This window comes from Canis lupus, chromosome 15, assembly GCF_011100685.1.
Source record: "Canis lupus familiaris isolate Mischka breed German Shepherd chromosome 15, alternate assembly UU_Cfam_GSD_1.0, whole genome shotgun sequence".
NCBI lineage: Eukaryota > Metazoa > Chordata > Mammalia > Carnivora > Canidae > Canis > Canis lupus.
Genome location: NC_049236.1, coordinates 1,294,491 through 1,318,650, shown reverse-complemented (window position 1 = coordinate 1,318,650; position 24,160 = coordinate 1,294,491). Strand labels below are relative to the sequence as shown.

The following is a 24,160-nucleotide window of genomic DNA, read 5'->3' as shown; positions in this document are numbered from 1 at the left end:
TTAAGGTAATGTCTTCGAGATTTCTCCACTATAAAGCTACTATTTTTCCCTTTGCAGTTGACAAAAATTGGAGGAGAGTACTTTGAATCCATGCAAATGTCTGTTTCTCTTCAGACTTTCACTCACTAATTTTAGGATTCATTATGTGAACTGTCAGCAATTATGGCTGTGGTATTCCAATGGTGACTTTCTATTTCCCTTATTCTCTACATTTGTTAACTGGAATTCTTCTATGAGAAGAATTATCCTTTCTCCCCATTAAATAACCAGATTATTCTACTTTGGTTTTTACCAATATGAACTCATGGATATTTATTTTGTTTTTTGAGTTATAGCCTAATATATTGGGTTGTTGTTGTTGCTATTGTTGTTTGGCTAAAATTGCTCCAGCTTTGACCATTGAGACCTCTTTCACAAGAGCTCCTGTATTTCACATAATCCTGTTGTTTTAGTTGTTGTTTTGTTGTTGTTGTTGTTGATTAGCACTTCCTTATTTGTGGCACCACTGATGCTCCAGGATCACCTTGTATTTCCCCTTCTCAGTCTCAAAGTCTCTGGTTCCTGTAATTGGCTTTTCGAAACTGAGTTCTGGGCACTGAATGTGCTCATTACTACTAGGGTGCAGTTTCTAGGCAATCCCAGTGGTTGGTCCGTCTGGCTGGAGGTTTATTAATTTCATTGATCTTTTCAAAGAACCAGCTTTTGGTTTGATACTTCCGAATTGCTTTTCTGTTTCCAATTCATTGACTTTTGCTCTTATTTTAATTATTTCCTTCCTTCTGTTTGTTTTAGTTTTAATTTGCTCTTCTTTCTCTAGTTATTTTTAAGGTTGATGCTTCTATTAGTGGCTGGAGATCTTTCTTCTTTTCTTTTTTTTAAGATTTTATTTATTTATTCATGAGAGACACAGAGAGAGGCAGAGACACAGGCAGAGGGAGAAGTAGGCTTCCTGCAGGGAGCCTGATGCAGGACTCGATCCCAGTACCCTGGGATCACAACGTGAGCCAAAGGCAGACACTTAACCATTGAGCCAAACAGGTGGCCCTCTTCTTTTCTTTCTTTTTTTTTTTTATTTATTTATGATAGTCACACAGAGAGATAGAGAGAGACAGAGATACAGGCAGAGAGAGAAGCAGGCTCCATGCACTGGGAGCCCGACGTGGGATCCGATCCCGGGTCTCCAGGATCGCGCCCTGGGCCAAATGCAGGCGCTAAACCGCTGCGTCACCCAGGGATCCCTCTTCTTTTCTAATATAAATCATTTAACCTACAATTTTCCCCCTGAGCACTGCTTTGGCTGCATCTCACAAATTTGACATGTTGCTTCCTTTTCATTCAGTTAAAAATATTTTCAAATTCTTCCTCTTTGACATATAGGTTATTTAGATGTATGTTGTATATTTTCCATATATTTGGGAGTTTTCTGGGTATATTTCTGTACTGATTTCTGGTTTAATCCCATCGTGGTTCATAAACATACTCTGTATAATTTGTATTCTTTTAAAGTTAGGATTTGTTTTATGGCAAAAATATAGCATCTTGTGGTGAATGTTTCACATGCACTACAGAAGGATATGTTGTAAAGAGGAGTATTCTATAAATATAAATTAGGTCAAGTTGGTTGACATCATTGTTCAGGTCATTATATTCTTAACATTCTTCCTACTTAACACTTATAGAGAAAAAAACATTGATGTTTTCAACTCTAATTATGAAGTTGTCTATTTCATTTTTTAATTCTAACAGTTTTTGCATTATGTATTTAAGAACTTGGTTGTTAAGTACACACCTACTTGGGATTGTTACTTCTTGGAGAATTGAGCTTTTTATAATTATTTAATCACTCTTTATCCCTGAGAAAGCCTTTGCTCTAAAGTCTATTTTGTCTGATATTAATATAAAGACTCCAGTTTTATTTTGATTAGTGTTTGCATAGGTATCTTTTTCTATCCTCTTACTTTTAACCCATCTATCTTTATATCTGAAGTGGGTTTTGTATAGTTTGGTCTCGCTTTTTTTTAATCCAATCTGACAATCTCTATCTTTTAATTGGTGTGGTTAGACCATTCACATTTAATGTGGTTATTGAGATGACTGAATTAAAATCTACTATCTTGCTAGCTGTTTTCATATTTGTTCCATCTTTTCTTTCTTTTTTTAATTTAATTTGTTGTTGTTGTTAACCTGGTTTGGGAATGGAGAGAAGGAAGCGTTCTCTGTTGTTCTGATTAAGCCTCAGTCTTAGACAAGCACTGCATCACTGAGTCCTGGAGGTGTAGTCTTCTCAGTAATCTTACCCCACCTCTGGGTTACTTCTGAATCTAGTACATGTACCTTCATTTCCCTAGGAGTTAAGAGTTTTTTCCTGTTCCCTTTCTCTAGGTATAGTAGGATTTCACCAGTATCCTAAGGATGATAGTGCTCATCCTTACACACATACTACACAAATTAAGGCTTTTATTCATAGGGAAAAAAGGGTCCTAGTGGAACTTCTTACCCCTCCCACAGCAACTTCTGTTCTTCTTCAGCAATGTACCACAAGGGAGACTTTCTGCAGTCTCTCCCAACCATTTCTGTGAGCTCATGGTGGGTTCATGGAGAAATGCCTGCCAGAAGGCATAGATCTTATTTGTGGACCCTAGTTTCACCCTCTTTTGCTAGTGTGCACTCAGCCAGACTCCACCTATTCATCAATCACCCTGGCTGAATTTTTACAGGTGTCTGGCTGCCTCCTGCCCAGGTAAGTAAGTGCTTATGTCTCATTTCTCCCTGCAGATCCTGTCTCTTCCTATATTCTGACACTGATAGTTTCCCAAGAACCTCAGTACTCCAGTGGGCTCAAGAAAAGTGAATTTGCTGTTTGTCAAGACTTCTTTCACTGTAAGTTCAGGAGTAATTCTCTTTCAAGCTCTCTACATCTGTGAGTAGAAACGAGAACCCTACTTCTTTTAATGTGGCTCTTATGCATCTTTTGCAATAGCAATCAGAAGATATGGCAGGTGGTCAGAATAATCATTGCCTTCTTGGAAATTTCTCTAAGGGCCTTAGCAATGACAGATGTCCCAGAAACACCTCTATCTGTTGTTTTTTGAGAAATATAAGATATGGGGGAAAGTCCCATAGGAGTTTAAGTAAAATATAAATGATGTACACCAATTTTCATAAAGTAGAAGGTGGAACCTATATGAACTGACTATCAGTCAGCTATAATCCAGGACAATTGTCTGGCTGAAAGTACCTACCAGTCTGCAATTGCCTGGCAAAGAATATGATGCTACACAGCAAACATTATGGCTAGCTAAGAATAAATTAACTCTAGAGAATTTCTAACCCATTTAAGTCAATTTCAGAATTTTCATACATGTCACTATTTAGTGAGAAATACAACAGGTGACTGACTACTCAAAATTAGGCCAATGAGAAAAATGTCATACTTATGTTTTACTATTTATGATGTTTTTTCCAAAGGTAAGTCTTGCCATTAACCAGTAACTACTTCATTTATCATCATCATCATCAATAATGAAAATGGAACAATACCATTTAGTGATCGCTTACTACAAGCCAGAGACAATACAAATATTTTCTCATTTCATCAGATAAAAACTCAGTGAGAAAACTGGGACTCAGAGGGATTACAAAACTTGTCCAATATACAGAGCTAGTATGTGGTACAACCAGAATTAAACCCCAGGTTAGACTACTAAGATCTTACTTTTAACTGCTGACCTTGAGTGCCCCAGAATAATGTTAATTAAGATTTTGTGTTGCCCATTGAGTATTTCCTTCTGTCATTTACAATGCTGGAAGAGGTCCACCCTTGCATAAGAACACAAAAGCATCAGAAATGCCTTATTGGCTAACACCAGTTGTCTGACCAGAAAGACATTTGGTTTCAGAATGGTAACAAGAGACCATTTGTTGAGAGCATGACAACTGACCTTTATGAGGTTGGTTTGAAAAAAGGGTATAACTGCCCTCCATATTTTCTGAATTTCTCCCTCTCTCTCTGTATACATATATGTGTACATACCAAATATTCTTTTCTTCCTTAAAACACTACATTATGATGCTGTCATCCAGTAATTTATTTGTAGTCTGCCTGAAATTACATATGGTATAATACATATAACGTACACATATATCACAATTCTTAAGAATAGGGAACTCAAATTCAAATACAAATAAAAGATATAATTTTTTCAACTTAAAATTAATTTAAAAATAAAACTAAATAATAAAGAACTCTGTAACGTATCTACTATCTCTGATAAAGAGACTCATAACATGACCTTCTAAGCTTATCTTAAATATATGGTGTATAGTCACTACTAAATCTACAGGTGGGAGAGACAAGCTACACTCAAGCATAGTTCACTTTACCTAAACAACTGTGTAAAATAAGATAGCAAAAACAGGGTACCCTGGGTGGCTTAGCGGTTTAGCGCCTGCCTTCGGCCCAAGGTGTGATCCTGGAGTCACGGGATCGAGTCCCACATTCAGGCTTCCTGGATGGAGCCTGCTTCTCCCTCTGCCTGTGTCTCTGCCTCTTTCTCTGTGTCTCTCCTGAATAAATAAATAAAATATCAAAAGAAAAAAAAAAAAAAGAACTGGTAGCTTTAAAAAAAAAAAAAAAAAAAAAAAGACAGCAAAAACAATAAGAAGCAATGGCAATTGCCAGCAATTAAAGATTGCCACAAAGAGCAAAGGGCAGTAGTCATCTGGAGAAATTCAGTTCAAGGGTGAATGTAAAGCACCCTTGAAATCACCCCAAGATGAAGTACCAACCGAGGTGGCCCTGCCAGGATCTCGAATTTTAACCCAAAGCAATAACTAGTGCTTTCCTACCTTTTCCAAGTCAAGATATACATAGAAAATGATTCCATTTACATGAGACACTGGGGAAGATAGAGGCAATTACCTGACCCAGGGGCCTCTGTCACCCCAAACCCCTCCTGGCTTCCATAAGAGGTGGATCATATTTCCACACACCTGAAATCCATTCACAACACACCAGTGAGTGGCTGCCCACCAGGTGGAAAACTCCGCAATAACCTGTGTCCAAAAGTAGTTCAATTATGTTTGATTTACTCTACTTAAGAAGTTGGGAAAATATGCAATACATCAGAGCAATATGTTCATCAGAAGTGGTTAATATTAAAACATTTTGATGCTTAAAGGGTAAGCTTCAGTTATTAGAAAAATTAACTCTTGGAATGCCTTGCTTCCTGAGGATACAGAAATACAAAACGTGAATGCTCTGCAATTCATTGGGCTTCAAAGTTTCCATCAAATTGCCCAATTACTCTTAAGATATTGTTTTAAACTCTGAATTAACCTTATCAATATACATAATGCTTTAAATCCATGACTTTCTTAGCCAAACCAAAACATTTGGTTACCTTAGTATTATACTATTCCCCCCATTTGTTCTTAACCAATTTTTAAAAGACTTTTATTTATTTCCTTGAGAGAGATAGAGAAAGAACACGAGTGGGGGTTGGGAGAGGCAGAGGGAGAGGGAGAAGCAAACTCCCTGCTGAGCAGGGAGCTGGACATGGGGCTCAATTCCAGGACCCCAAGGTCATAACCTGAGCCAAAAGTAGATGCTTAACTGACTGAGCTACCAGGCCCCCTGGTACTAACCATTTTAGAACAAGAAAACCTTAGTTACCTATCCTCTTCTTTAAAAACAAAAATAACACAGTACATGCTAGTATCAAGAAACTAAAACCTGAAATATATAAAACAGAAAAAGAAAAGTAGTTCTCTTTGCAACCCTAGGAATCTCATTTCCTAGAAATAATTTCTACTAACAATCAGCTTTTCAGTCTTCCATATAGGGAGGACAGACTCCCCAAACACTATTACCCAAAACTAGATAACTGAATACCAAGTGACCAAAATAACAAATATCTATCCCACACACGGAGGTCAGGTGGGGTTTACCCCTTTCCTGCACTCCTGAGGTACAGCATATGATTTGGGCCTAAATCATGGAGTAAATCACTTTCTTCCTAGTCACAATGCTAATTCAACATAGTCACCTGATTTTTTAAAGCACCAGTGAGATGCAAAGAAGCTTCCAAAGAAGCTTCTGGAAGGTCAGCCTTCCAGAAGACAATCTGGTTCACTCTCGTGTGTATTGAAATTGAGAGGATCTAAGGCCTTGACAGCATTGTCCAAGATGGTAGCCACTAACCACATGTAGCTGTTGAGTATTTGAAATGTGACTAGTACAAATTGAGACACGATGTAAAATTCACCCCAGATTCCAAAACTTAAGAAAAAGGAATGTAAAATATCTCACTCAAAATTTTTGTACTGATTACATGTTGAATTGATGATGCATGTGACTCATATCCTACCTCTACTGGACAGCACTGGTCTAGAACATTTGAACATTTGAAACCTTGATAAAGCCAGACCTGATTTTAGCCCTACCCGTGGATTTTTCAGGTATCTGAACTAATAAATGCCTATTTTGCTAAAACAAATTCTGACTGGGCTTCCTAGGACCTGCACCTGAAAGTCCTAATTAATATAATGTATAGTCAAATGTAGAATGATACTACATATTCAAGATACTACTCTTTTCACTGAACAACAGATCATGGGCATTTATCCATGAAGATACCCTTAAAAGTAGTGAGGCCAGATTTGCACAAAGAATTCCGTACTGGACAAATCACATACTTCTTTTCTGTACTGGACAAATCACATACTTCTTTTCTGTTTATACTGCTGTGTCCAGGATATGGCACCAGCTTGCTTTCAGGACCTCTGGTATCAACACTCTTTTTTGTCTCAGGCCTTTGTACACACTTACTTCTGCTGGAACTTTGTCTTCTCTTTGCATTTGTCTGATCCCTCACATCACAACTTAAATGCCACATCCTCAAAGCTGAGTTCTCTTATTACTCAGTTTAGAGTAGGTCTTCCTATTATTGCCTCTCATAGCACCTCATCTACTCTATATGTGTGAACCAAAATATATCATTGATCCTTGAACAACATGAGGCTATGGGCACCAACCCTCTGAGAAGTTGAAAATCCATGTATTACTTCTGACTCCCCAGAAACTTAACTACTTAATAGCTTACTGTTGAATGGAAGCCTTACCAATAACACAGTGGATTAGCACCTATTTTATAGGTTATATGTACTACATATTTATTCTTATTATAAAATAAGCTAGAGATAAGAAAATCATAAGAAACAGAAAATACCTTTACAGTACTATGCTGTATTTGTCCAGAAAAAAATCCACATATAAGTGGACCCACACAGTTCAAATTCACGTTTTTAGGGTCAACTTTATATCAATTTCTCTAGATGTCTGTTTAATGTCTATCTTACTCCTTCCCACTACACTATAAACAGCATTAGTGTAGACCATGGGTATGTGGTTCAGCCTTTTATTCTCAGCATGTGGCATAGTACCCTACATAAGTGCTCCATAACATCTGCTGAATGCCAAGAATGAATGTAAAAGGGGACAGGAGAAAGAGGAAGGCCCAGAAGGTGAAGTAGTATGGTAAGGGAATCCAGATAATCCATGTAACCAAGCCACAGAAAGGGGTTGGTTAATGCTGTTTATCAGAACCATAAGGAAAGTAAGGGTGAGAACTGACAAATGAACAGCAGGTCTTGAAGGATTTGAAAGTCAGTGGTTCCCTGGATTTTCCCCTAGGCATAAAGTAAATGATCAGAGACACAAATGGTGAAGTCTGCAGTTCAAGAATTCCTGAACTTCACACAATAAACAGTCTGCCTCAGATTTTGTTTTCTGTTAGTGACAACATGGTTCTTAGACTCATTCTTATAACCTTAACACAATAATATGGGAGGACCTGGGCTCTGACTCTGCTCTAAGACAAGATCACACTCTTGACTTCTACTTTATGGAACTTCTCATGAACCTGGTTCACCCCAGTTATAGGCCAGCCAGCCTTTGTGGACTCCTTCAAAGTGAAGAATAGCTGTTATTTCCTTATATACATTCTTATTCTCACATGGGGTCTACCATGCTGGCTTTACTCTTTTTACTTTATACTTTGAGGAAGGAAATTTTATGACTGAAACTCTTTAGGACTGATACATATAGTCTCTTAATTATTCCTCTGGATGTGAAGCCTCTCTTTAAATGAGAATGTCTCTCTGTTTTGGTTAAATGTGATACATATGGGGCGCCTGGGTAGCTCAACCTCTTAAGTGTCTGACTTCAGCTCAGGACATGATCCCAGGGTCCTGAGATCAAGCCATGAGTCAGGCTCCCTGCTCAGCAGGGGAGTCTGCTTTTCGCTCTCCCTCTGCCCCTCCCCCATTTGTGCTCTCTCTCTTGCTCACTCTCTCTCTCAAATAAACAAATAAAGTCTTTTAAAAAATAAATGTGGTACATATTTTTAGCTCATTAATTTTATCACGGAGACGTTGATAGATATAAAAGAATTCAAACTGTGTTTATTATGATATAAAGAACAAAATAAAAAATGACATCCTTGAACCAAGCTCCAACTTAAGATCTAGAATATTATCCTTGAAGCCTTCTGTGTGGCCCTCTCTGGTTTCATGGCTTGTTTATTTTTTTATTTTTATTTTTTTTTAAAGAATGCAAACCACTTGATTAGTGAACTCCGGCAACCTGGGCTTAGAGGGGAGTGAACCTTAGAGGAACTGTGGTGCTGTCCACCGGGCAGGTGCTGACGAGTCTTGAGAAAGGTGGACAGCCTTTCTCTCTCTCTATCTCTCTCTCTCTCTCTAAATTGTCAACATTTCCTCTCTTTCTCTTAGAAGGACTGGGGAAGATTACCTATACAGAAAGCCAGAAAGCAGGTACAGAGCCCTGAAATTCTGTCTCCTGCCTTTTCTAACAGATGGCTTCCATTAGGGCTTACTAGGTATTTTTCTTTAACAGAATCAGGCATGCACTGGAAAAGCAAACATTGGGATCATAGAACTGGCAACCACTGATGTATTATAGAAATACAGAAATTTGATAGCTGGAAAATACCTCAGTGATAATTAAATCCAATCTCCTTGTTTTAGAGCTGAGAAAACCATGGCATAGTATTTATACAAGATCATTTGGCTAAATACATGCTTCAGTCTCCAAATCATTATTTTTGTTTCCTATTATTCAATTCCCATTATTGATAGATTTTCTTTATTGATAATTAAATCACACTATTGATCATATTTTACTTTAGTCTGAAGCACCTGGCCTGACCTAGAGTATTAATTAGTATTTTCATTTAGCAATATTAACAAAAATGATTTTTGAGCCACACATAAAAAGAAAATACATTTTCATCTCAATAAAAAAACACTATTTTATTCATAACAGCATTTCTGCTTTCAATCAAGTCATTAAATAATCTATCACACTTTTCTGATACCCTGAGATTCTTTGCCTCTTATTTCTACTTCTAATAAAGTATATAATTGAGCTGAATCTTTAAAAATATAAATGCTTCAGCATAATTCTAAATGGTGGAAGTGATACTCATTGAGTTCTCTGTCATATCAGCAACCCATAGGTTGCTACTATTCAATTGGTTAACCAAAAACCCTGAATGCCCATTAGGTGACCAATACTGTTGGAATTGGTCAAAAATGTGTCTTATTCAAGATAAAAAAAAAAAAGTTTTCAATTTTATATTTTCAAGAATACTTGTATTTGTTTGCTTGTTTATTTTATTCAATTGATTATATTTCTGTTATTCTCAGAGCACTTTACTAGGTACTGTTGGGAATAAAGCAGATGCAGACCCATCCCTTAGAGAATATATAATGAAGAAATAAAGGAAAATGTTTGTATAAACATCTACAATATATGACCTATGAGAGTGATCACGAACTCAAATGTCCACAGAGGCCAGGCAGATGATATCATGCATGAAACAAGGTGAGTGTTAGGCAACAGGAAATGCAAAATATAAAACAAATGGTCCCTCTAAAAGAATTTTATTCTTTGTTTTAAGAGAAAGGATGGAGAAAGAGAAGTTAGAAGCTGTGAGAAGGGCAGGGAGAAAAAAGTAAGAGAGAAAACACAAGAGAGGAGAGCATGAAGAAAGAGGAGAAAGCAAGAAGGGATAAAGATACAGTAGAGAGAAAGGGAATAAGAGGAGATGGTGAAAAGGGAGGAGGGAGAGGAAGGAGAAAGGAAGATAAGAGAAGGCTGGAGAGAGAAGAAAAAGGAGAGAGGAGAAAGAGGGAGAAAGGTTGGGGGCGGAGGAGAAAGATGAGGAAGGGGAGAGTACAGAGGGAGGGAAGAAGAGGAAGGGGAAGGGAGGGGAGAGAAGGGGAAAGTACCAGGACTGAGCCTTGAGGAACTCCAGGACTTCCACACTGAGAGGTCAGGTAGAGACCAGGGTGATAAAAGAAAACCCAGGAGAGCACAGTGTCCCAAGACTCACAAGGAGTAAGTGTTTCAAGATAGAGAAGATGGTCAACAGTGTCAAATTTTGCTGAAACTATCTATTGGATTTGACAAAACTGAGGTCACTGACTGGTAGCCTCGACAAGAGCAGTTTCAGCAGTGTAGTAGAGTCAGAGGCCAGGCTGCAGTATACTGAAAAGTGGATGGAAGGCAGAGAAAGAGACATTGCTTGAAGACAACCCTTCCAATAAGTTTTACTCTGAAGGAAACAAAGAAATTGGGCAGTAGTAAGAGTGGGGAAAAAAAAGAGTGGAACAAGCAGTCATGGAAGAGGTGGTGTTTTTGAAAGGCAGTTGGTACCAACAAATGCCAATAAGCACATAAAAAGATGTTCAACATCACTAATCATAAGGGAAATTGAAATCAAAACTACATTGAAATACCACCTTTAGGATAGCTGCTATTTAAAAAAAAAACAGAAAGTAAATTTTGGCAAATATGTGGAGAAATTGAGACTCTTGTGCACTGTTAGTGCACTGTGGGAAACAGTATGGTGGTTCTTCAAAAAATTAAAAATACAATTATCATCTGATCTAGTCATTTCACTTCTGGGGATACACCCAAAAGAATTGAAAGCAGGGTCTCAAAGAGCTGTCTGTACACTCATTCTTCGCAGCATTATTTACAATAGCCAAAACACAGAAGCAACCCAAGTGCCCACTGATGAATGAATAAGCAAAATATGGTATATACATACAATAAAATACTATTCATCCTTAAAAACTTAGGACACTGACATATGCCACAACATGGATGAATCTAGAGCACTTTACGATAAGTGAAAAATACAAATACTATACAATTCCACTTATATGAGATATTTAAAGTAGTCAACACATAGAGACATAAAGTAGGATGGTAGTTGCCAGGGATGGGAGGGAAGGGGGAATGGTGAGTTATTGTTTAATGGGTATGAGTTTCAGTTTTACCAAATGAAAAGACTTACGGAGATGGATGGTGGTGATGGCTGTACAACATTATAAATGTATACTGTATACTTAAAGGTAGTTATGATAAATTACATGTTATGTATATTTTGTCACAATTTAAAAATTGAAAAAAAAAACCCACTGATATCAATTCAAGTTTGTCTACTAAAGGGAATGATCCATTGATTGTGTTAAAGGAAGATGGCCAAAGGAGTCAAATACTAGAGGAGGGGAATGGAATACACAAGGGCAGTCTCTGATTGAAGGAGGGACACTTCTGCTATCACACTGCAGAGAGGTAGGAAAAGATGGGTGTACCAGCATGGTGATAAATTTGGTGGTGAAAATGTGAGGGAATTATCATCACCTGGATTTTTTTTCTACATATAATGTAAGGGAGGATGTCATCTGACAATAAGGAAGGAGGGTAAGAGATTTGCAGAGAAGAGAGAAGGGAGACAATAAGCAAAATATGTCAGTCTAAAAGTCTAAAAAGGACAAATACGGTATGATTACACTTATATGAGATTCCTAAAAAGAGTCAAATTCATAGAAACAGAAAGTAAAATGGTAGTTTCCAGGGGCCAAAGGTAGGGAGGAGTAGGGAGTTATTGTTTAGTGGGTATAGAGTTACAGTTTTCCAAGATGAGAAAAGTTCTGCAGATGGATGGTAGTGATGGTTGTATAACAATGTGAATGTGCTTAGTGCCACTGAACTGTAGTCTTAAAAATGGTAGAAATGGGTTGCCTGGGTGGCTCAGTCAGTTAAGTGTCTAACTTTTGGTTTCAGCTCAGATCATGATCTTATGGGTCATGGGACTGAGCCCCACATTGGGCTCTGCACTCAGCAGGGAGTCTGCTTAAAGATTCTCTCCCTCTGTCCCTTCCCCAACTCTCTCTTCTCCCTCTTCTCTCTCTCTCTCTCTCTCTCTCTCTCAAATAAATAAGTCTTGGGGCATCTGGGTGACTCAGTTGGTTAAGCATCTGCCTTCCGCTCACATCATGATCCCAGGGTTCTGGGATCAAGCCTCACATTGGGCTCCCTGATCAGCAAGGAGTCTGCTTTTCCCTCTCTCTCTCTGCTACTTCCCCTACTAGTGCTCTCTTGTGCTCTCTCTCTCGCAATAAATAAAATCTTTTAAAAATTAAATAAGAAATGCATCTTTAAAAAATGGTTAAGATGGCAAATTTTATGTTATGTATATTTTACTACAATTTGAAAAAAAATTAAGCAAAAAAATTAGCCATAGGAATATCTTTTAATGCTGGATGTTTTAATATCTTTTATTAATATGAACACAGTTTTAACCAGGGCTATCTTCTCCAAGACCATTGGGGATCACTTAGGAAAGAGAGATTTGACTTTTTGCTTAAAATATGGTACCGCACTCTCCCCAAAAGGGTATTTCTAACAAAAACTGTCTACCCTAGGATTACTTTGTCCCTTGGGGTTTGTATAACCAGGAGTTACACATAGCAGATTAATTTAAAAGATTTTTCTAAGATTCTGATGGTTGTTTCTAATCAGAGCTTTGTATGGGCACTGATCCATAATATCTGCTTTTATGCTTCTGACCAAAATGCTCCAGAGTGGAAAGTTCTATCCTTCCCCTCCATTCCCACAGGAAAAATTGCTGCACTGTGAGCTACTACTGAGGTTGAGAAGCCACTTGGGAAGGATTTACCTTCCCAAGGTAAAACTCTGCATCTTGTCCAACATTAATACAAGATGTAAATAACAGGAGAAACTGTGCAGGAAGGAGAGGAGAGAGAGTATATGGGAACTCTCTGTACTCTTGACTGATCTGCTATAAACCTAAAACTGCTAAAAAAAAAAATAATAATAATAATGTCTATTAATTAAAAAATTAAAACTCTGCATCTTAAATTCTTTGAGTTGTTGGTGTAGCATTCAGTCTTATTGGTCTATTTGTATTGATTTACTTGTTTATTATAAGTATAAATGATGCTTTCTTATTAAGGAAATATAGTCTCATTTAAGCATGCAATAAATCTGGCCATAAATTTAAGGATATTTTGTGAGCTAGTCACCATTCCAACCATACTTGAACATTGGGGAAGGAAAAAAGGAAACATCATTAGATGCAATCTGTATGTATTATAAGCCCCTAGTTTCTGCTCCTGGTTACATTGAAAACCCCACATTTTTAACACATGGCTTTCCTTCTCTTGTACCACTGAGACAAGCACACATAGACACACTAAGGCCCTTGTCCATAAAGACAGTTAAATATTGGAAAAAGGAGGAGATTTTTTTAAACGTTCTTCTCAACATTACTTAAAATGGAAATAACAAGCTTATACCTCAAGCTATGATGGAGTAGCTGGTATCAGACTAATTCTGCTGCTAAAAACATCTACAAAAGCTGGCCAAAACAATATACACATACACATACATACACACACACACACATACACACATACACACACATACTCACCAGCTGCTTGATGACATTGGAGAACAACCGAAACAACTTGAGGAACTAAGATCCCAAAGAACATTAAGTGTTTCCTGAAGCAAACCCTCTGGCAGGATCACATTTTCCCATGGGGACATTTATTGATATACAATGCAGAGCCAAATAGTAATCAGCAGTCTCAGTGGGCTGGAGATATAAAAACTGAGATTCAAGGACCACTAGGAGGAGGGGTTCACTAAACACCAGGCTTTCAACTGAGACTCTGGGAGATCCATGACCTGTGATTAAGAAGAAACTAGAAACAGGATTCAGAAACAGGGGTGCCTGGGTGGCACAGTTGGTTAAGTGTCTGACTTTTGATTTCAGCTCAGGTCATGATCTCATGGTCATGGGATCAGGCCCCAAATCAGGCTCTACACTCAGCTGGGAGTCTGCTTGGGATTTTCTCTCTCCCTCTGCCCCTCCCTGCTTCTCAAAAAAAAAAAAAACAAATATATCTTTAAATTAACAAAGAAAAAATAAATAAATAAATAAATTAACAAAGAAAGAAAGAACAAACTAGAAATAGATCTGCCTAACCTGGATCAAAGTGATCTCTCCTTGCTCTATCTGGGAAAATTAAATCCTCTCTGAAGGGAAATATCATCCAGAGGCTCTATAATTTTTCAAATATAATGTTCAGCATTTAATGGAGAATGCCAAACAGTCCAGAAAACAGAACCAAATAATAGAAAACCAAGAGAAAAACAGACAGTAGAAACAGATCCACAAATGATCTGGAGTTAACACACATGGACTTTCAACTTAACAGCTAACAAAATACTTAAACCAACAACACTTCACAAGAAAAGAAGAATAACTAAGTGGCCAAGAAGTATATGAAAAAAAACTCCAAGTCATTAATCATCAGAAATGCAGGGATGCCTGGGTGGCTCAGTGGTTGAGCATCTGCCTTTGGCTCAGGGAGTGATCCTGGGATCCAGGATCAAGTCCCGCATCAGGCTCCCTACAAGGAGACTGCTTCTCCCTCTGCCTGTGACTCTGCCTCTCTCTCTGTGTTTCTCATGAATAAATAAATAAAATATTTATTTTAAAAGGGAATGAAAAATTAAAGCCACAACGAGGTAACACTACAAATCTTCCAGAATGGTTAAAAAAATTAAAATATTAAATGTTGGTAAAGAGATAGAACAATTTGTACTTTATAAATTGCTGGTATAAATGTAAATAGACGCAAACATGTTGGAAAACTGTTTTGTGTAAATTACAAAAATTAAACATACATATACCTTATGACTCTGTAGTTCCACTCCAGGGTATGTACATAATGAAAACGAACATTTATGTCAGCCAAAAGATAAAAGCCAAGAAGATTCACAAAAATTGTATTTATAACAGTGCAAATTATAAGTAGCCCAAATGTCCATTAACAATGGTATATCCCAAGGTAGCATATTCATCCAATAATATGAGACAATGAACAAGAACAAACCTCATCCACATGACCCATGATCATAAAGGTCATAAACATAACACTGGGGGAAGAAAAGAAAGAAAAAGAGAGAACATGCTGAATGATTCTACTTATGTAATGATAAAAACTAAGTAAAAGTAGCCTATGGCAATAGAGCAGATAATGATCAAGGGAGGCACAAGTCAGACTTCTGATGTGCTGCTAATGTTCTATTCTAGTTCTGAGTGGAGATTAGAAAAGTGTGTTCATTTTGCGAAAATTCTACAAACTCTATACTTAAGATTTGTGCATTTTGGTGTATATGTGATATACTCAAATAAAAAGTAACCAAAACATGGAGTCAGAAATACATGTTAGTTTGGGCAACTAAACATTCCCTGTCAGTGGAGGCAGAGGGAACCTGAACTGGAAGGTTCCGAAGACAGCTTTTAACTGTGACGCACTGGTCCTTGCACCGAGCAGCAGCTGTCCTTCAGGGCTGTCTCCCCACTCTCTCGTTAGCCCATCCACCTTCCACAACCAATGTGGATTTTACAGCAAGTGGTTACAGTTGTTTTATCAATTTAATCGCCAAGTCAACATATCCAAGATCAAACTCTTCACCAGCTCTTGCTTCTCCCTTAAGGCATTTCTTCCCGGGTTCCCTATCAGAGGTAAGAGGATGCTCAGCTTCCTGCTGCTTAAGGTGAGACCTCACCCCTGAGCCACCACTGTGTAGCTAGTTCCTGGAGCTTCCATCTCAGAACTCTTCCTCAGGTCCAAGCCCTCTTCTCCAGCCACGTTGCTTTCATTTGTCCTCTTTTATTCACTCATTCGTTCTTACATTAATCTAATGTGTATTTGTGCAGTGGTTAGTGCCTGCTAGGTCCTATGAGAGGGGCTGAGGAGGGTGGAGGCAAGTCAGATAGGGTCTCTGACAACCAAAGCCCTAGACTTTCACCTCCAAGTGCTTCCTATGCAGATGAGACTTCTTGCACTGTCTCACCAACAAGTTTCCCTCCCCACTTTGCTCCCCATTCTGCCCTGTCACCAACTCACAACTCCTTTCTCCAACACACGTGCCCTTTACACTTTATCTAAGCAAGACAAGCTCATTAAAGGAAATTTTGGAAACGATGTAAAATAATAAAAATAGACCCTATCATTCATATTCTTAACACTCAAAGATTTTTAATCACATGACTATTTTTCTTTATCATTTTTAAATGATGACTGTCTTTTTAGTGTACAAGTCTGATCACTACCCTCTCTTCCCAGGAGGAACCGAATCAGTCTGTTGCCTGTGAGACAGTGGTCACGGGCTGCGGATGTCAGGTGTCCTGTGGCATCCCGTCTCTGCTTGCACCATTCCCTATGCCTACAGTGCTCTTCCTTCACCTCTCCAGCCTCAAAAACTCCCACTCATCTGCCGTGGCCAGTTTCAAACTTTACTTCTGCTAGGCCGTACTCTGACACCTGTCACAAGGTACTGTGGTTGTGGGGAAGGTAGCAGAGCTGTCAAGAATATTGACCCTGGAATGAAAGCACCTGGGTTCAAGTCAGATCTGTGACTTCCTAGCCGTGTGACTTGGGCCACTTATTTCATCTGTCTTTGCCTCATTCTCATGTGTAATAGGGGGGAAAATGCTAGAATTCCCCACATAATATCTGTGTGAAGATTAAATAAGATGAAAAAAAATAAAAAGAAAAAAAATAAAAAGATTAAATAAGATGACCCTGTCAAAGGTCAAAGAATCTAGCACAATGCCAGGCACATAGTAAGTTCAGGGAACGTGTGGCTTATTATGATTGTCAGATGTCTGTCTCTTCCCCCTGGACTCTGCACGTCCCCCAGGACAGATTCCTTTTTTTTATCTGTGTACCCCTGACCCCATGCTCAGTTTAAAGTGCTTTATGAATGTTTGAAGGATGAATGAATGACCTGCCAAGTCTTGACATGTTCTCTTGCTATACATATACCTTCATGGTGAGAAATCAAAAAAAGGACCAGGAAGATGGGGAGAAAGAGAAGAATAAAGGAGATACAAGAGAAGGAGGAGGAAGGAAGAGGAAGCAGAGGAGGAAGAAGAAGAAAATAGTAATGGACTGTCATTGTTAATAATGGTTATTTGACACTTGTGTGCCCAGAAAACAGGCATCAATCACAGCACCCCAGCCTGCGATGGCCTCTCCTGCTGCTGATGCTTTGGAGTCCAGGAAGATGTTGGTCCTTACACTTGATGCAAAGTTCAACATTACATTCGGGCTCCTGGGACAACTGATTTGTCACTGCTCAGAGACAGTCCCAGACAGGTCCCTGATAGAGTACCCCCAAGTAGACCCCCGAAGGTGACCTTAGGAGACAAGGACTGTACAGGGCCAACCCAGGTCATCTGAGGAGGAAGATAGGCATCGTCTCATCCCCCAATTCTCCAGGACAGATGTAGCCCTGCATGAGCGGAATATTTCAAGGTTCCCTTGTAGCTGAGGCATCTTGGCAAAACCTGTGTCTACTGACTCTAGATATACTGGCTTCTACTTCTATTCTAGAGTCAGTGATAAATCCCCAAGAACTCATTAGTGGTTCCTAGCACACATAAAAGTACAGAAAGCCTTTGTTTTGCTGATTAGGGAACCTACATAAATTTTTAACTGATTATTAAGAAATAAATGCCAACCTTTGCAGAAAAACACATTTTTCTCTGTCTCTGAATACGAAGGAGGCCTCTGGGGCCTTCACCTCGGGAAAGGCCTGGTGGTTTCACCCCAGCCGTGGGGGCCAGCTCCACCCCCACAGCTGTTTCCAAGGGCAGTTCACTCATCAGCAGAGGCCCCAAGTCTCGGAGTGGAGGATCATGGCCCTCGTGAGTCAAATCCCACACAGAGAACACACGCCTTCCTAGTGGCTGGCAGCATCACGGGCCTGCAGATTTTTGCAAAGTGATTAAATCATGAACTGGGAAATCAGTTAGGCATGAGTTTGAATTCCAGCTGCAGCACTTACTAGCTATGTGGCCAAGGGCAAGTTGCTCATCCCTCTAAATCTGACTTTCCTCATTTGTGAAGTGGGAATAATAATAGCATCTACCCTTCAGGGCTGTGGGAGGCCATTAAATACCCAAAGGGGAAAAAATGGAAAGTGTGCAGATAATGCACAATAAGGAGTCAGGATAGTACTTGGTACACAAGTCATGCTCAGTCTGTGATAGCTTATTATTACCATTATTTAGGGATCACTTTCTCTGCTTCCCGATTTTGTTCTGCAGCATTTCCACTGAGAGAAAGTCAAAGCTGAGGCTGAGGATGCTGCACAAAATTTAGAATAACAGCTAACCTTTAGGATGTTCCAGGCACTGTATGGGTGGTATTTATGGATTTTATCCAGTTAATCCTCTCAACATACGTACACTACCATGAACCTCGTTTTAGAGAGGGGTGTACAAGGCCCAAAGAAGTAAAATAACTTACCTTGGGGAAGGGGTGAGGAAGAAAAGAAATAGCCTGGTGGGCTGAGGAGCAAGGGGCGGTGGGGGCACGGGGAGACAGGGGAGGGGAGGAGGGGGTCTGGGAAAAACTGAGGAGGAAAGGACAGGAAAGAGTAGGCGTCTCTGTGGGTTATGAATTGGTTCCCTCTAATGTTCTCTCAGAGACAAAAGTTACAATTGGAATTCCTTTTTAATTAGTAGCTCCATTGTTAGGAGACCACCGAAGTTCACAGGGCACAGGAGGGAAGTACCAGAATTGGAAGCCGGTCTCCCCCAACAGCAGAAACTCCTGTGAAAGCCCAGGTGAAGGCCCTCAAGGCGGAAAGCATGGCGGCCTGCACCACAGGGCACACCTCTAGTCAGGGGAAGAGCTAACCGAGGCCTGCAGAGATCCAGCTCCGCTTAACCACAGTGATCCACCCCCAGGTTCCTCCCAGGGCACAGCTCCTTCTCGCTCTTTCCCTTTTTTCCCTCTCTTTAATAAGGAACGTGTGACTCAGAGGTTTAATGAGTTACCAGGAGAAGTTAACCAGAAGGGAAGCCCATTGAGTAAGCGCATAATTAAAACTGTGAATGGACAGAGGAATACAATCACTGTGGGGGGGGGGGTGGTAGGGGGGAGCACACAGGAATGACTCAGGGCTCCGGGTGCTTAGGAAAGGGCCTCTGGGACTTAAATTATTTCTGGAGGTGATCTGGAACTTGAAGGAAAATTCTGGAATCCTTTCACAGTCAGAAGAGGTAGGCTGCCTGGACCTCTCCCTCTCCCTCCCTGAATGATCTAGACTGGTGGCCAGGACTCACTCCCAGCAGAAGCTGAACAACAGCTAAGGCTGAAGTCATCAAGGGACTCATTACCCTTCCGATGCTAACACCACAAGGCTTTAATGTCAATAACCTCCCTGGTGGAGATAAGTCTCCTGCAGATTATAACAGGAGAAGGTGAAAAAAAGGTAGCATCACGCTGGATTTTCACTCTTTAGCCCAAACCCAGGAAATATTTTGCTTGGCTGGGGAGAGGCAGTAAGGAAGACAAGCGTGTGCGGCCTTCAGGGGAGGAAGGCTGGGCTGTTATGGTTCACAGAAGTCCACACGCCAACCTGCAGCCGATTACCCATTTGTGTGTGGTCAGAATTAGAAATGAAACAGTCCAGGGGGCTCTGAGTTCTTAGGAGAAATGCAGGCTGATCCTAATCAAGAAATACAATACTCCCTGGGTCGGGATCTCTGTAAAACAACAGCAAGAGTAAGGACACTCTGCCAATGAATCCATTCTGGGAGTTTCCATAACTACAGCCACTCCGGGTCAGCCATGCTAATGGACCAGCGGTACAAATTTATGCCAAATATCAACTGTCTTGTTTCCATACAAGTGTGCTTTCTGCTTCGAGAGGGCCAAGGCTATCTTATCTCTCCCCCCAGAATACAGAGGCAATTGCTTTGGCAACGTGGAGAGACACGAACAACCCCAAAGTATTTCCGCCAATGGAAGCAGAAAGAGGTGTGGGCCCAAACATTATGTATGGAGTTTGAATTCATTTTCGGGTTTTGTTGACTATAGGAATATATAATATGTAGGTTTTGAACAGCACTGGAAAAAATCATGGAAGTGACGACATGAACCATGAAGAAGAGGGAACTGAAGCTGCTTCTGCTTTGGGGTCTTATTCACAGACATAAATTTTCCCAACTCCTTTCTCCACGCTGCAGGCTGATGAGGAGTGAATCACTTGGGTGGCCTAAGCAGTCTTACAAGCGGTGGAGAAGGCACCTAAAACTTTCTTCTAGTCAAAACTGTATGTTTAATTTTATAAAAGAAACACACACACGTACAACTTAAAAGGAAAATTCATATACGAAATTAATGATATTAGCGTAAAAGAATTCAATGATTTATTTTTCATCTTTACTCAACAAAACGAGAATTATTTATGTTTTTTACCATACTTGCTAAAAATCTACCTCCCACTAATCTGTAAGCCACTATAAACAAAAGTTCAAAGAACCACCCTGTGCCCGAAGAAGACTTAGTTTTGCCAGAATAATCTTTATGCAAATGAGTAGAAGTACATTTTGTCAAATAAAGTGGAATACAATCTAAAATTGTGACTATGTTAGTCCTGACCCAGTCCCCAAACACTGCTAAATACGTAGGTATGAGTTTCTCATCACGAGTTGTCAATAAATAGAAACAAATTCAGCCTTAGTCAGAGACAGCCGAACAGAGTGTGGGCTCTGGGACCAAGCCACTTAGGGTCAGGTCCTGGCTCCCACATATAGAGCTTAGGCAAGTGAATTAACTTCTCGAGCTAACTGCGTCCTTGATGTCCCACTCAACGCAAAGGCATCTGGGAGAGCTCCATCATCCAAGGACAAATTGGGCAGAGGAGAGCAAAAGTTCAAAATGCAATGATCCCTATTGTCCAGGTTGGACACAAAAAGAAAACTTAGAACTCCAGTGGAGGAGGATGACTTCAGAAGGGTTTGTTCATGGTCCAGATCTATTCTTAGCTAAGGAATAAGATGAATACCTAAAAGGTTATAATGCAATGCAAAAGCCTCCCAGATTTTGCCAGCTGAGTGTGAATCACTCCCTGAGTCAGGACAGGACAACACGCCGGCTCCTGTCCTTGAACGGTACGTTACCTGAGTCAGAGCCTATTTTGAAAAGCTAAAACTGATCTACATCTGGCATTTCAAGGGCAAGCCAATTCACCCACATGCAATCAACCACAGGTGGATTTTTCTTCTATTCATAGATATTCTAGAAATAGGTCTGCAAACACAGAGGAGGCAACACGGTGCCACGGGAATGGCAGGTACAAACTCCGCAACCACCACTTACTAGCTCTGAGCCCTTGAAAAAAATGTTAACCCCTGTGAACTTAACATCTCTCGTCTGGAGAATGGGTGGCATAGAAGGCTGCCGGCTTCGAGGGGGGCCCAGAGCAAGAATGCAGCTGGTTCATAAATGGAGCAGCCTAAATGGCAGGATGGAGGCCCCATAAGCTCTCGCAATCCACAGCTTCTCCAGCCTCTGCACCTGCTGGGCATTCAAGCTGCCGGCTGCAAAGGCCACTACTGAGCCCCTGCTACGATACATCCTTAGAGGAGACCGGCGAGCTAGCTGGCCATGAGTTGATTCCCTTCCACCCTATAAAGGGCAGTGTTTCATCTCGATTAGGACTGACAAATATTTGGGGTGTAGATCTGTCTGTCTTGCCTGTGGGCCTCGGCCACCAGGACTCACAAAGTCTTCGCTTGGCTGCTACTGCTGAAATTCCAATCAATTCACTTTGGACTAAGAAATCCATTTTGCAGCAAAGAAGGTGCACATGGGCAAGGACCGTGCAATCCACCGGTCCTACGACTTAGCAGACCACTCAGAAGCTGCTGGCTTTGCCTTCAGACCAGGGCGTGATCCTGGAGACCCAGGATCGAGTCCCACATCGGGCTCCCTGCATGGAGCCTGCTTCTCCCTCTGCCTGTGTCTCTGCCTCTCCCCTCCCCACCCCCGTGTCTCTCACGAATAAATAAATAAATAAATCTAAAAAAAAAAAAAAAGGATGAAGAAGCTGCTGGCTTGACAAAACATTGGAAGGACCTTTTGAAAGCACAGCTAGGGAGTGCGTATGGACAGAACACCTCGCACAGGTGCAGTGCAGTCCTCTGAGTAGCAGCATAGACTCCTGATGTAAAATCAAGAGCTTTATATGAGGCTCATTTCCAATAAATAGAATACATAGGTCTGGGAACAAGCGGGCAGGGGGCCTGGGAGTGGCCTCACTCACTATTAATCCCAGTGTCACTGGAGAAATTTGTGTTTCTTACACTTGATACCTTAGGCTCTGTAGGTCTAGAGATGCTTCCAACTTAGGGCATAGATTTTGTTAAAATTAAAGATGTAGCTGCTGCCTGCCTAGTTACTGTAAGTTCCTCATCCTCATAGCAAGCAAAGAAGTAGAGCTAGTCTTCTGGGCAGGTGGGTTTGACCATGACCATCATGGGGAAGTGGGGGTCCTGCCATATAACAGGCAGGAAAGAATACAGATGACATGTCACTGATTTGACAGGTGATCCTCTGGGGTGTGTCTTGGTATTTCAGTGCCCAGTTTTAACTGTAAACTGGCAAATGCAACAACCACAGCCTGGTAAGGACGTGGTAACCGGGGACGCAGACCCCTCAGGGATGCAAGTCTGACTCAGTCCTAACAGAAGTGAGAGCCAAGGAAGGAGATTCTAGAAACAGCAGCCAACAAGGGACATGATGTGTAGCAGTTATGGCCTCGGAACCAGCTGTAACAGTGGGACTGTAGTTTGTCCCATTAACACTGAAATCCTGACCAAGAAGAATCCTAAAGAAGTTGTGGGAGGATGGAGGAAGTTTAAAGCAAGAAATAAGTGGATCTGAGAAGTACAGGGGATGAACTGCAGCAGATGTTATTGGCATTCCACTCAGGTCCCCATTTACCGGGCAGGTGTACCCATCCTCCTCTTAACTGCTGCAGGTGTTGGCTGCTGTGGCTCACACCTGCACTCCTCTCTGGAGGATTCTTCTTAGCCTCCTAAGAGAGCAGTCTAATCTAGAGATGTGTCTCCACCTCCCCCCAGGGGTACCTGTAACCTGCTAATGCAGGGGGATAAAAGGTCAACCCCCTTGCCTCCAGGCAGGAAAACCTTTGTGGTACAATCCCCCCTGTCCAGTTCCTTATGGGATTAAGTGGTCTTAATCTGCTCAGGCTGCTATAACAAAACATCATAGACCACACAGCCTATAAACAACAGAAGTTTATTGCTCCCAGTTCTGAAGTTTGAGAGCAGGGTGCCAGCATGGTTGAGTTCTGATGAGAGCTGTCTTCTGAGTCACAGAGGGCTGTCTTCTTGGACCCTTGCATGGTGGGTTTGCATGGTGAGGACGACTGCAGATCTCTCCGGGCCTCTTTTATAAGGCCATTCTCATTCATGAGGGCTACACCCTGATGATTTAATTACCTCCCAAAGGCCTCACCTAATAGAATCACATTAAGGGTTAGAATTTCAACGTACGATTTTTGAAGGGGAAACAAACATTCATTGGGTAACACTGGCTGAAGCCAGACTTCCAAGACCACACCTTTACCTAGTTTCTCCCTGTCCTGTGTTGTTGCTCTTACTCCATTAGGGGTTTTCCATAAAATCAGTTCCTCAATGAATATTTTGCATATACTCACATCCAGGCCATGTTTCTAAATACCCAACTTAATCCACTTACCCAGGATACATTTTTATGCATCCACTGTGTTTACAACCCCATATAATATGCTAAAGGTATGAGAGCTTGAGTTTTTGTTCAGCAAATACCCACTCTCCTCCCCTTCCACTGTGAGCAGAAAATCCTTCCATGCCTCACTGCAACCAACTGTATTTTTCAA

General features: G+C 40.6%; 1 protein-coding gene and 1 long non-coding RNA gene across 6 annotated transcripts in view; one reads left to right on the top strand and one right to left on the bottom strand.

The window, feature by feature from the left end:
* LOC111098937 overlaps nucleotides 1-17,955 on the top strand; it is a 30,055-nt gene extending 12,100 nt beyond the window's left edge. For 2 of the 5 annotated variants that reach the window (XR_005370061.1, XR_005370059.1), the window contains 5 exons: nucleotides 2,776-2,880; nucleotides 9,730-9,907; nucleotides 11,542-11,668; nucleotides 15,911-15,970; nucleotides 16,543-17,955. This is a non-coding gene — a long non-coding RNA (uncharacterized LOC111098937). The remainder of the gene's footprint in view (nucleotides 1-2,775; nucleotides 2,881-9,729; nucleotides 9,908-11,541; nucleotides 11,669-15,910; nucleotides 15,971-16,542) is intronic. The other 3 variants (XR_005370060.1, XR_005370062.1, XR_005370063.1) reach the window with 3 other exon arrangements.
* HIVEP3 (HIVEP zinc finger 3) overlaps nucleotides 1-24,160 on the bottom strand; it is a 459,199-nt gene that overhangs the window by 378,366 nt on the left and 56,673 nt on the right. The gene's annotated exons all lie outside the window — the stretch shown is intronic.